This window comes from Saimiri boliviensis, chromosome 12, assembly GCF_048565385.1.
Source record: "Saimiri boliviensis isolate mSaiBol1 chromosome 12, mSaiBol1.pri, whole genome shotgun sequence".
Taxonomy (NCBI): Eukaryota; Metazoa; Chordata; class Mammalia; order Primates; family Cebidae; genus Saimiri; species Saimiri boliviensis.
In genome coordinates this window covers 2,887,245-2,900,925 of record NC_133460.1, presented here as the reverse complement: position 1 = coordinate 2,900,925, position 13,681 = coordinate 2,887,245, and the positions used below count along the sequence as shown (strand labels likewise).

General features: G+C 47.9%; 1 protein-coding gene across 2 annotated transcripts in view; it reads left to right on the top strand.

Moving 5' to 3' along the window:
- PMM2 (phosphomannomutase 2) overlaps positions 1–13,681 on the top strand; it is a 33,860-nt gene that overhangs the window by 18,244 nt on the left and 1,935 nt on the right. The window lies entirely within an intron of this gene.

Here is a 13,681-nt window from a genome sequence, read left to right as displayed (position 1 = left end):
TTTTTTTTTTTTTTTTTTTTTTTTGAGACGGTGTCTCACTCTGTCACCCAGGCTGGAGTGTGCAGTGTTGTAATCTTGGCTCACTGCAACCTCTGCCTCCCAGGTTTAAGCAATTCTTGTGCCTCAGCCTCCTGAGTAGATTATTACAGGCATGCGCCACCACACCTGGCTAACTTTTGTGGTTTTGGTGGAGATGGCGTTTTACCATGTTGGCCAGACTGATCTCAAACTCCTGGGCTCAAGCCATCTACCTGTTTCAGCCTCTCGATGTTCTAGGGTGACAGGCATGAGCAACCGCGCCAGGCCCCATCACCTTTTCAGTTCCTCTCATTGTCTGGGCCTCTCTGCTTCCCTCCCACAGGCAGCCTGGGAGTGTGCATTACCTTGCCATCAGCAGGCCCCTTTCAGGCTCTCTTGCCGTCCTGCACCCAGCAGGTGCATCTTAAATGCTGCGTATTCAGAGTTTTTCATCCCTCTGATCTCTGGTCCACTCCAAAATCCCTGCTGCTCTGCTAAGATCTGCCCATGCAAAGTGTGCCTTTCGGCAGGGTCCCCATGCCACAGTCTTCCAGCATGAGGGGTCCTTGAGGATAGTAGAAGCTTGTTTCTTGCTTTCAGAATGATAAAACTGGAACTCATAAAGGGCAGGGGATTTGCACAAGGTCACATAGCTAATGACAGAGCCGGTGGCACCAAAAGTCGACCTGTTCTTTGTATGTGTTAAATGGCTTTATTGAAGTGAAATTGATAAAAGCTGCACATTTTTGACATTCAGTTTCATGAGTTTAATCATTGTGCCCCTTTGGTTTTGGGGGTGGTTTGAGATTTTTTTTGTTGCTATTGTTATAAGAACACTTAACATGAGATATTCCCTCTTAGCAATTTTCTAAGTGCACAATACGGTATTGTGAACTATAGGCACTTCTGTTTGTCCAGCAGAGCTGTCGAACTTACACATCTTACATAACTGAAACTTTACGCCCATTCAACAACTGCTCTCCATCTCCCTCTTCCACCACCCGGTCCCTGGCAACCACCATCGTTTGCTCTGCTTCTATGACTTTAGCACTTTTAGGTATCTGATACAAGTGGAATCATGCAGTATTCATCCTTCCGTGAGTGGCTTATTTCACTCAATATGTCTTCTCGGTTTACCCATGCTATCGCAAATGGCAAGATTGCCTTCTTTTTTAAGGCTGAATAATGTTGCATTGTAGAATATACTACATTTTCTCTTTTTTTTTTTTTTTTTTTTCTTGAGGGAGTCTCACTGTGTCACCCAGGTGGGAGTGCAGTGGTGCGATCTTGGCTCACTGCAACTTCTGCCTCCTTGGTTCAAGCTATTCTTCTACATGAGCCTTCTGAGTAGCTGACAGGTGCCCACCACCGCACCCAGCTAATTTTTTATTGTTAATAGAGACTGGGCCATGCCTGGCCAGCCTGTCCTCAAACTCATGACCTCAAGTGATCTGCCCACCTCGACCTCCCAAAGTGCTAGGATCATAGGCATGAGCTACCACACTCAGCCAGGATGACTATTTTTTAATTTTATTTATTTATTTGAGATGGATTTCACTCTTGTTGCCCAGGCTGGAGTGCAATGGCGTGATCTCGGCTCACTGCATCCTCTGCCTCCTGGGTTCAAGCAATTCTCCTGCCGCAGCCTCCCAAGTAGCTGGGATTACAGGCACATGCCACCACACCCAGCTAATGTGTGTGTGTATTTTTATATTTTTAGTAGAGATGGGGTTTCTATATGTGGGTCAGGTTGGTCTTGAACTCCCAACCTCAGGTGATCAACCTACCTCAACCTCCCAAAGTGCTAGGATTACAGGCATGAGCCACTGCGCCCAGCCCAGGATGGCTATTTTTTAAAAAATGTTGGCAAGGGTCTAGAGAAATTAGAACTCTTGTGCAGTATTGTGGGAAATGTTAAATGTCATAGCCATGGTGGAAAACTATGTAGTCATTCCTCAAATTAAAAATAGCACTGCCATGTGATCGGCGGTCCCACTTGCAGAGAGATATCCAAAATAACTGAAACTAGGTTCTCAAAGAGATACCTGCTCTTGAAAAAAAATAAAGACAGGGTCTTGCTGTGTTGCCCAGGCTGTGCTCGAACTCCTGAATTCAAGCAGTCGTCCGGCATCAGCCTCCCAAGTAGCTGTGATTACAGGCATGCACTACCACAACCAGTGATACCTGCTGTTTAAATGAGTGTGCCTTCCACTATAATAAGCTCTCTCTCAGTGGGGCAGGAAGATCTTGTAAATCCCAATGAACTGGGTACTTTGAATATGTGTAGTATTCAAGTATTTTCTTGCAGACAGTTAGAAATGGTTTTATAACGACATCCTTTTGTTGAATGGCTTTTGATGCAGAAATGCTTTCAATGCAGGCTTTGAAAAAGATCACTATCTGACTTCATGTCTTTAAAAAAATTAAGCTAATGAAATGACACCCCATATCTAAGGAATGCCCAGAAGCTTCCTCAGTCCTTCTCTAGTTTGGTACCATTTCTTACAGACAGAGAGGAGAGCTGTTGAGACACACTACAGCAGATTGTTCTGTAATGATGACATTGTTGCTTCATGTAAATAGCCATCTAGAGGCCTCAGTAGGGACTTTGCAGAATGGAACGCAGTTCTTGGATAATCAGAAAATGACTTCTTTTGGGAATTCATTTGGGAAAGGGAGAGTTTTCTATTCTGTTTAACCATTGCATTACCATGCTTAGATTCTATTTTTAAAATCTTACCTACTTTTAAAAAATGAATATTTAATGGAAGGCTTTTTCCCGATTGTAAATTAAATTGTGCATTCTTTATAGAAAATCTGTGAAGAAGAAAAGGAAGGTCACCTGTAATAATCCAACAACATCCCAGCCTCTCTAGCTGTGTGATCCCAAAAGTGGGATCCTTACCTGTTATTTTTGTTTTAGTTTTCTTTCTCTTAGCATATTTTATTTTTCTCATGTTAGTGACTATTCTTTGCAGAGAAGATTTTTAATGGCTGTATAAGATTCTATCATTAGGCATAGTTTATCCACGCCCCTTATAGAGACACACTGGGTGGTTTAAGAGTTTTTGCTTTTAAAACTAATGCTGTGGTGAACATTCTCGCACAATTCTTTGCCCCCTTCTCTGATCCTTTTCGTCAGCGGTTTTCTAGAAATGGAAATTAGCAGTCCAACCATCTAAACCTTCAAACATATCAGTTCTTGAAATGCTAGGCACAGAGCAATCCAAATACTAGCCTTAGACTTTTCATTTTCAGTGATAGAAAGCTGGGCTTTTTCCTTTCCTAATGAAGCTTACTGCTTTTGTTGGCTTGCAGGGAAATGGCCCTGAGCTGAGAGCTGTCAGTAAAACAAGCCATTTCTTAGCCAGGCCCTGAGGCTTAGCAGCCTGCCAGCAGCCCCTTCCGGCAGCACAGGCTCGAGGAGGCAGGGTCTGGTGTTACATAAAGGATGCCCTCTGCTTGGAGCAACTCAGGAGAGCAGAGTGAAGAAAAGAGGTGTTGGCCATTGCTTTTCAAAATACCATCTTCAGAAACCCTGTCATTCTTCCCATGAGCCACAAAAGCCAGCATTTCTTAAAACCTGGCTCTGAGTTGAACATGGAGGCCCTGGGCCTGGCATGGAGTACCTTGGTTTGCTGTAGAGAGAGATGGCAAAGGCAGAGAGGACAGCACCACACATGGTTCCACATGGCTTTCTGCAGGAATCACACCGGTTGGATCACCCTTCAGTCACCCTGAATTCGCAGGCAAGAGAGCCTCTACTTATCCATGCTTTCCGTGAAAGTCATCTTGCCTTTAAGACAGTTGCAGCATGAATACTTTGAAACACTTCATAAACATTAGCAGCTGGGTTCGTTTTTGACTGAGCGTTTCCATTTTGGGTAATTTGGCTATCAGTGCACTCAAGTAAGTGTGAAAGATTCAAGCAGAGGTTTTGGGTTTGGGGACAGCCCCCGCTGCTCCTCAGGAGGCTGGCCCCAGAACAGTGGTCTGTCTCAGCCGTGGGATGCCACGTAGCTGTAAAAACAGTCCATGTGAACCCATCTGTAGGGCTTTTTGTTAGGCAAACAAAGCAAAGTGCCGGACAATATTAGTAATGTGCTACATTTTTGTCTGAAGAGGGGAAAAGAATTTATCTTAGCTTATAAATGCATAAAAGGAATCTGAAAGGATGAAAATTATAGGGGTTACTATAGGGATGGGGACAAGGACCGGAAAGATAATTGCCACCTAGATCTTATTCTTTCTTAATATGTTTGAACTGTATGAATGTGCTACCTATTGAAAAAATTTTTTTTTTTTTTTTTTTTTTTTTGAGACGGAGTTTCGCTCTTGTTACCCAGGCTGGAGTGCAATGGCGCAATCTTGGCTCACCGCAACCTCCGCCTCCTGGGTTAAGGCAATTCTCCTGCCTCAGCCTCCTGAGTAGCTGGGATTACAGGCACACGCCACCACGCCCAGCTAATTTTTTGTATTTTTTAGTAGAGACGGGGTTTCACCATGTTGACCAGGATGGTCTCGATCTCTTGACCTCGTGATCCACCCGCCTCGGCCTCCCAAAGTGCTGGGATTACAGGCTTGAGCCACCGCGCCCGGCCTTGAAAAATAAAATTTTTAAATCAAATTGAGAAAAGGAGCTGGGTAATCCCTGTAACCTTGGCTGCTAGGGAGGCTGAGGCGGGAGGATCACTTGAGACCAGGAGTTCAAGATTACAGTGAGCCAAGATTGTGCCACTGCACTGTAGCCTGGGCGATAGAGCAAGATTCTGTCTCAAATAAAAAATAAAATTAGCTTAAAAACTTTGTATCAGTGTGGACCAAGTAGACCTAGATCTGGCCCCACCACTTGCCAGCCCAGTAAGGACACAGTTGCTCTTTTTTTTTTTTTTTTTTTTGGAGACAGGGTCTCACTCTGTCACCCAGACTGGAGTGCAGTGGCACAATCTTGGCTCACCACAACCTCCGCCTCCCAGGCTCAAGTGATTCTCCTGCCTCAGTCTCCCAAGTAGCTGGGATTACAGGTGCACACTACCACGCGTGACTAATTTTTGCATTTTTAGTTGAGACGGGGTTTCTCCATCTTGGTCAGGCTGGTCTTGAACTCCCGACTTCAGGTGATTCACCTGCCTCGGCCTCCCAAAGTGCTGGGATTACAGGCGTGAGCCACTACACCTGGCCTACAAAGGCCTTTTAAATGTAGTGATATGTATATGTATTTAACTTAAATGTCCATTTTAGTTAAGCTGATTTTAACTGTAGAGCTCTTTTTCACAAAATCTTTTTGAATTTCGTACTACCAGCCTCTAGCCATAATAGCCAATATTTCTGGCTTTTGAACTTGACCACACGTAACTTCCCAGCAAACTTAATAATCTTATCTAAGATTATGACTTAACTACGGAAGCATAAGATGTCTCAAAGAGATAGTAAGCAGTTTTTTGTGGGTTTCCCTTTTTTAACAAGATTTAAAATCTCCCCAAAGGTAGTTTAGGGAAAGGAAAATTGAGTGCAAGAAATTAGAAGCTGTCCATGGTGGGGAAAGAATTGATAAATGGAAAAAAAAAAAAAGTTACACAAATGACAAACCAGAGAAGACCCATTCCCTAATCTGAGAACGAAACCCAGGCTACCACTGTGAAGTAGCAGAACTTCAGCTGCGGAGCTGAAGCCGAGGGCTGCTACCACTGCTCCTCCCAGAAATCCAGGACAGTCGTTTTCAAGCTTGCAAAGGACTTCACTCAAGAGAATTCCTTTTTTTTTTTTTTTTTTTTTTTTTTAAGACAGAGTTTCGCTCTTGTTACCCAGGCTGGAGTGCAATGGCGCGATCTCGGCTCACCGCAACCTCCGCCTCCTGGGTTCAGGCAATTCTCCTGCCTCAGCCTCCTGAGTAGCTGGGATTACAGGCATGTGCCACCATGCCCAGCTAATTTTTTGTATTTGTAGTAGAGACGGGGTTTCACCATGTTGACCAGGTTGGTCTCGATCTCTCGACCTTGTGATCCACCCGCCTCGGCCTCCCAAAGTGCTGGGATTACAGGCTTGAGCCACCGCGCCCGGCCTTAGAATTCTTAAGGCTAGATATGACACTGTCACATGTCCTCTCAGACCAGCCACCTGACATGAACCCAAAAATTCATGCCCTCTGGATGCTGGATACTAAGAGAGGGTACCCCAACATGGTCCCAAAGTCAAGTTTTTCAGGACATAAAACTAGAGAAGAGGGAAACCTTATCTGGTTTGGGTTGCAGCAAAGTTTGGAAGTGGCCGGTTTGCCAGGCTGGCTTGGACAGCGGGCTTAGAGGGCTCCTATGTCCACATTCTGTTCTGTGGTACTGCTCTCCATGACAGAGGAAGCCGCTGTGAGTGGGTTTGCTTTGCACTGTGTCTCCAGCTGCTAAAGCAATGCCTGGCAAGTAGTAGGTGTTCTAGAAAGGTGTGTCGTGTTAATGTGTGAATACTGACTGCCCCACCTAAGTCACTGAGTGAGGAGGGGAGATCTCTGGTTCATCTGAGGCGTGTGAGAGTTGGCTGTGCCTTTGTTTTTTTGTTTTCTTTTGAGACAGAGTCTCACTCTGTCACCCAAGCTGGAGTGCAGTGGCGTGATCTCAGCTCACTGCAGCCCCACCTCCCAGGATCAAGTGATTTTCCTGCCTCAGCCTCCCGAGTAGCTAGGAATTTATATTCACAGTACAAAGTGCAACAGATTCACTAGTGCCTAAGACTAGACTCACAAGGTTTTTTGTATTAATCAAACCCTGGCAGAGGAGACAAACAGTGTTGTGTTCCCTTCACACACAGTGAGAGGGGCCAGAAGCCTGGCTTGCAAGAACGCTTTACCCTTTTTGCCAGATAACAGGTTTCTGGGTTCCCTTTCTCTGTTACTTCCAGAAAAACAGAGCAGCTCTTGATAACCCTGCTCACTGCGCCCTCGCTGTAGGGGCCAAGCCACCTTGCAAAAGAAAATCATCCATTTCTGTGTCATGGAACCACAGGCAAAAGCCTCTCCATTTTATTTATTTAGAGATGAAGTTTCACTCTTGTTGCATAAACTAGAGGGTAGTGGTACAATCTCAGCTCACCGCAACCTCCACCTCCTGGGTTCCAGCAGTTCTCCTGCCTCAGCCTCCCAAGTAGCTGGGACTACAGGTGTGCACCACCACGCCCAGCTAATTTTGGTATTTTTAGTGCAGCCGGGGTTTTACCATGTTGGCCATGCTGGTCTCGAACTTCTGAACTCAGGTAATCCAGCCACCTAGGCCTCCCGAAGTGCTGGGATTACAGGCGTGAGCCACCACGCCTGGCAGCCTCTGTTGTTCAAGATGCTGCCCAACAAGCTACATGGGAAACTGAATTAACATTTTTCATCCTGGCCAGAGCAGAATACACATGAGAAAACTAGTCACTATGCTCAGTGCCCATCGTGAGCCTGGCAAGGCTCAAACTTGCTCCCTTGGGTCCCTGTCATCTTTGATCCACTGCACTCAAGGTGGAAAGGGACGCCTTCCAGCCAGAATTTAGAGGATGATCTCTGAGCTAGATGGAAGAGCGATGATCACCCTCGAGACAGGCCTGTAGAGCTTCCGCTGACAAGTCCTTCAGGGTTCAGCGAATGTGACTAACCAGACAAACCCAAGAGAGCCTGATGGATTCCATCAGCGTTTCCTTTGGACATCTCTGCAACATAGACCAACACGTACAACAAAACAGACGAGCAAAATGCCTTCCAGACAGATTCCAGACCAAATCACAAACCAAGAGTATTCCTCCAAACAAGTCCCCTATTCTCCATACAGTTAGGGTAGATACCCCATGCTGGGGCTATAAACAGGTATCACGTAATAGGGCTACAGATGCCCTGTCATGGGACTACAGGCAGACATCCCATGATGAGGCTGCAGACACCCTGTGATGGGGCTACGGTTACAGGAAGTTTCCCCAGGACTGTTTGTCTATTGCAGTTAAATCCATACAGCATGGGTTGGCAGCACCCCGCCAGCAGAGACAGTGCCAGTGTCAGCCCCCAGTCCAAGAGAACTAGGTGGCTGCCTGGGCTGGCCTCTGGATCCGTCGCCAGTGATGGGTGGGGAGGCTACTGAATTGCTGGCAGGTAGCCATAAGGGATATCCCAGATGAGCCCACAAATCTGTAACCACCACCTGCCGCCCCACCGACAGGTTCTCCTTGGCCGCAGCCTAGTCAGAGCCAATTTATCAAAACAGGATAATTGCAATAGAGGAAGAGTAATTCATGCAGAACTGGCTGTACGGGAGACTAGAGGATCAGGGCCAGGCACGATGGATACCTGGAAATCCAGCACTTTGGGAGGCCAAGCCAAGTGGATTACTAGGTCAGGAGTTCAAGACCAGCCTGGCCAACATGGTGAAACCCTGTCTCTACTATAGATACAAAAAATAAGCCAGGCCTGGTGGCAGATGCCTGCAATTCCAGCTATTCCGGGAAATGAGGCAGGAGAATTGCTTGAACCCGGGAAGGGGAGGTTACAGTGAGCCAAAATCGTGCCATTGCACTCCAGCCTGGGCAACAGGGTGAGACGCTGTTGGGGGAAAAAAAAAAAGAATTTGAGGATCGGAGTTTTTAAGGATAACTTGGTGATTAGGGGCTCTGGAGGTGGGGATTGCTGATTGGTCAGCACAGAAGTGAAATCATGGGTGGAAGTGAGTTTTTCTTGCTATCTCTATTCCTAGGTGGGATCAAAGAAGTGGTTGATCAAAGAAGTGATTGAACTGTCTGTGTGTTGTCAACTACTGCATCAGAATGCAGGGTCTGCAGAATATCTCAGGCACAGTCTTAGGTTGGTTTCACGACAGTGATACTATTTCCAGGAGCAGTCTGGGGAGGTTCAGGCTCGTAGCCTCAAACCGTATGGCTCCTAAGCCATAATTTTTAATCTTGTAGCAAATGTGTTAGTCCTACAAAGGCAGACTGGTCCCCAGGCAAGAAGGGGGTTTATTTCGGAGGAAAAGAGCTGTTAGTCTTTGTTTCAAAGTTGAACTATAGGCCAGGCGTGGTGGCTCACCCCTGTAATGCCAATACTTTGGGAGGCCGAGGCAGGCAGATAGATCACTTGAGACCAGGAGTTTGAGACCAGCCTGGCCAACATGGTGAAACCCCATGTCTACTAAAAATACAAAAATTAACCAGGTGTGGTGGTGCGCGCCTATAGTCCCAGCTACTTTGGAGGCTGAGGCAGGTGAATTGCTTGAACCTGGGAGGCGGAGATTCCCGTGAGCCGAGATCACGCCACTGTACTCCAGCCTGGGCAACAGAGACTCTGTCTCCAAAAACAAAAAAACAAAGTTGAACTATAAATTCCTCCCAAGGTTAGTTCAGCCTATGCCCAGGAATGAACAAGGACAGCTTGGAGGTTAGAAGCGATATGCAGTCCGGTCAGACCTCTTTCACCTTCATTGTTTTCCCAGTTACAATTCTTGCACATGTGGTTTCAGCCCCTGCATCTGTAATACCTACAAATTCAGTAAATACTTGTTAAACAGTCAAACATCCACAGCAAGAGTCACTATTAGTCAGGAATGGTGGTGCACACCAGTCGTCCCAATACTCAGGAGGCTGAGGTGGGAGGATCGCTTGAGCCAGGAGGTGGAGGCTGCAGCAAGACATGATCCCGCCACTGCACTCCAGCCTGAGCAAGAATGGGAACCTGTCTCAAAAATAAATTTAAATAAGAGTCCCGACCACGAGCTACAGAGAGTCCATCTGTGCTCTAGGAGGCATCCACACACAGCACGCACCCACCGCAATCTAGCCAGCTAAGCAGTTCACGCAGGCTGTGATCCATGACATTTTTCTTCTGGACGACTGGGGCTCACTACCATGCTGTACAGGTCATCCACAGTATGTACAGAAATAGGCTGGGGCGGGGAGACTCTTGAGCTCCCCAGCATCTGAACCTGGCAAACACTACATCTTCTGTTTTATCTGCAGACTTTGGGCCTTTTAGGAATTTAAATATTAATGTGCTGATTTCACTGAGCCATGGCCTCCCTTTGGTGCCAGTCAGGTAGAGTGTAATGAGAAACTGGATCGTTCTTTCAGGCCTCCCCCCTTCCCTCCCTCTCCAGGGAGCAGGGTTTTTGTTCACGGAGCTGGCGGGTGGCTGCGTTCCCCAACCAGAATCAAGTGACCTTTACTGCATATGCAAATCCAGCATTTGAAATTTCCGGTTCTCTGAAGCCTTATTATTCTAGAGGGCAGCCAGCTTTCATTCCATTTTGTTTAGGGTCCGCTCCACTTGCCTTGCGCCTACTCTTGTATGCAGGCTCCACACAGCCCCTAGAAGGCTGCACCCAAGGAAGGAGCCCACCACACTCTCGAGAGTAATGAAGGAGGAAGCAGACCCTTGGAAGGAGAAAAAGGAAGGCCTGAGGCAGGTTGTGTCTACGGATTCTCCTGCCAGCCTTGCCGCTCTCTGAAAGGGGGTGACCCAGCAAGGCTCCCACAGCTAGAGTCGGGAGGATTTCACCTTCCTGGACGTGCTTTGATTCTCCAGACCTAGCTTTATTAAGTGTGAGCAAGTTACATGCACACAGCTCACTCAGAGTCCACAGACAGCTCCTCGGCAACCCCTAGCAGGACCACAGGAGACTCATGTCCCTTGCATGTGACATCTGCAGGGAAGGGCAGGCCTAGCAGCTGTCGGGGGACTAGCATGAACCCTCTGTGCTTCCGGGGTCTTCGCAGGTAGTGGCCTCTTCTTTCCACCCTGGCTGGCTGCAGGAGCCTCCTAACGGCTCCCCTCAGTTGCGTCCTCAGCCCCCACCCGTTCTCGAGAGAGGTCCTCTTGTAAAGTGATCTTATCACGGCCTGGGCTTGCAGCCTTCAGGTGGCTTTCCGTGAAATCCCAGGTACTTGTCACAATCTAGGAGATGCTCTGTGGCCTGGCCCAGCCCCTGCCCATCCTCCCTCTTCAGCCTCTTCTCTGATGGCCACAAGGCCTGTCCCCTCACTTCCCTCAGGTGCCAGGGTTCCCTCCCCCTCCAGTCCTGGCAGCCCTTTCCTGCCTTTGCCCAAGAAGGTGCCAAGAGCTGTCTTTTCATGGCTGATCTCCCCGACCAGACCACAGGCTCCCAAGACAGCTGAGTGGGTTTGGCTTGCACTGTATCTCCAGCTGCTAAAGCAATGCCTGGCAGGTAGTAGGTGTTCTAGAAAGGTGTGTCGTGTTGATATGTGAATACCGACTCCCCCTCCTAAGTCCCTGAGTGAGGGGGAGGATGTTTGGCTCTTCTGAGGCATGCAAGAGTTGCTTGTGCCTTTGGTTTTTTGTTTTTTTCTTTTGAGACAGAGTACAGCCGTGCATTTTCAGCTCACTGCAACCTCAGCCCCTCAGGGTTCAAGTGATTCTCCTGCCTAAGCCTCCTGAGTAGCTGGGACTACAGGCGCCCGCCACCACACCCAGCTAGGTTGTGCCTTTGTTAGGTTTTCCATGACTTTTATCCATCATGCCGTTCTTGAAATAAATATTTTTTTAATTGTAAGAATTACGGCCAGGCATGGTGGTTCATGCCTGTAATCCCAGCACTTTGGGAGGCCAAGGCAGCAGATCACCTGAGGTCAGGAGTTCAAGACCAGTCTGACCAACACGGTGAAACTGCGCCTCTACTAAAAATACAAAAATTAGCCGGGCATGGTGGCGCGTGCCGGTAATCCCAGCTACGGGGGTGCTGAGACAGGAGAATCGCTTGAACCTGGAAAGCAGAGGTTGCCGTGAGCCAAGATCGCGCCATTGCACTCCAGCAAGACTCTGTCTCACAAAAAAAAAGCGGGGGGGGCGGTGTGGCTAGAACTAGCTCGGCACTGTGGCACACAGTCTTTGTCTCAGCTCCTCAAGAGGCCAAAGCAGGAGGTCTGCTCGAGCCCAGACTGGGCAACATAGCAAGACCCTATGTCCAAAGGAAAAAAAGGCAAAATCCGAATTGGCAGAACTGATTTCACATGTATTCACATAGGTCACAGATGGTGGCCATGAAATGCAGGGCTGTCTGAAGGCCTCAGGCTCTTCATGGTACAAAAGTGTGTGAGGCCAGTGCAAGGCCCTGGCAGGCTTCCGAGTGGCTGGACTGGAAGAGATGGCAAGTGGATGGCCTCCTAACCTGACTCCACCCAGCGCTCCCTGGGCCCAGTGACATTCCCTCCTGAAGCCTGAAACTTCACCTTCACCTGGGGAAGCCATCTGCCTGGGGATAGATTCTTACAAATGAAATTTGCAGAGTTGTTCTTGAAAAGGATGTGAGATTTTCTGTACAGAAATCATGGTTTCCATGTTGGCTTTGTGCTCAGTGCTTTATGAGAAAAAATCCCTTTCTCTGCGGTTGTGTTGATCATATATAAACCAGTCATAGATTATTTTAAGGTTTGAGTTAGAGGGTTTATCCAATTTTCCGATGAGGAAAATACAGGAATTCCATGATGAGAAAAGCAGGTGCTTACCTGCAGGGCTTAGGGTTGTGGGAGCGGCAGGTAGCCTGACTGATTAACCTGAGCCCAGCAGGATTGGTGGGGGCGATGGGGACACAGATTGGAGCACTCGACTCAGGCAGGGCATGCCCAGGTCCTCCTAGACATGGGCCCTTGCAGACTCTCAGGCCTCGGTTTCCTCATCTTACCAAGGTGTGACCCCCACCATCATCTCCTGAACTTCTAACCACAAAGCTCTGGCCAAGTTCCACCATGACCCCAGGCTGGAGACGGGGAGTTGCCACAGCCACACCGCTGGTCAGTGGGAGAACCAGCATCCGACCCAAACCACTTGCTCCAGAGACCCTGCTCTTAGCCAGCAGCTCGGATCCCAGTCATGTGGGGCTGTTTATTTAATTTTAAGATGGAGTCTCACTTTGTAGCCTAGGCTGGAGTGCAGTGGCACCATCTCAGCTCACTGCAACCTCCACCTCCTGAGTTCAAGCAATTCTCCTGCCTCAGCCTCCTGAGCAGCTGGGATTACTGACGTGGGCCACCACACCCAGCTAATTTTTGTATTTTAAGTAGAACTGGAGTTTTGCCATGTTGCCCAGGCTGGTCTCGAACTCCTGACCTCAAGTGACCCACCCTTTTTGGCGTCCCAAAGTGCTGGGATTACAGGCAGGAGCCCCCATGCCCAGTCCACGTGGGGCATTTAAATTAAAATCAAATCAGCTGAGTTCCTCTGTCGAATTGGCCGTATTTCAAGTGTGCAAAGTCACACATGACCGGAGGCTGCTATCACCACTGATGTCGCCATGTCCCTCATCACAGGAAGATCCCTGGCAGCCCTGCTCCCAGCTGTCTGCCTTCCTGATACCCCCTGGTGACCTGTTAGAAAAGTATGGGCACAGCTTAAAAAAACTGATGGCGGTGAGAATACTGTCACTCACTGATGCCTTCTTTATAGAAAAGAAAGCCTTAGAAAGATATTCGCAAGAACGTCGTGATGTCTTTCATAGGCATAATTACATGTTCCAAGCCAAATTGCAGTTCAAGGGAAGGTTATAAATCTCTTCTCAATAACAACTGTACTCATGTTCTTCTCCTAGCAGCTAAGGGGAAGGTAGCTGAAGGAATTCTCTCTGCCCACTTAAGTCTTGTTTTTCTGGTAGTTTTGGGCTCCTGGGTCACATCAGCAATGGCCCGGGACAAACAAGAGGGAGAC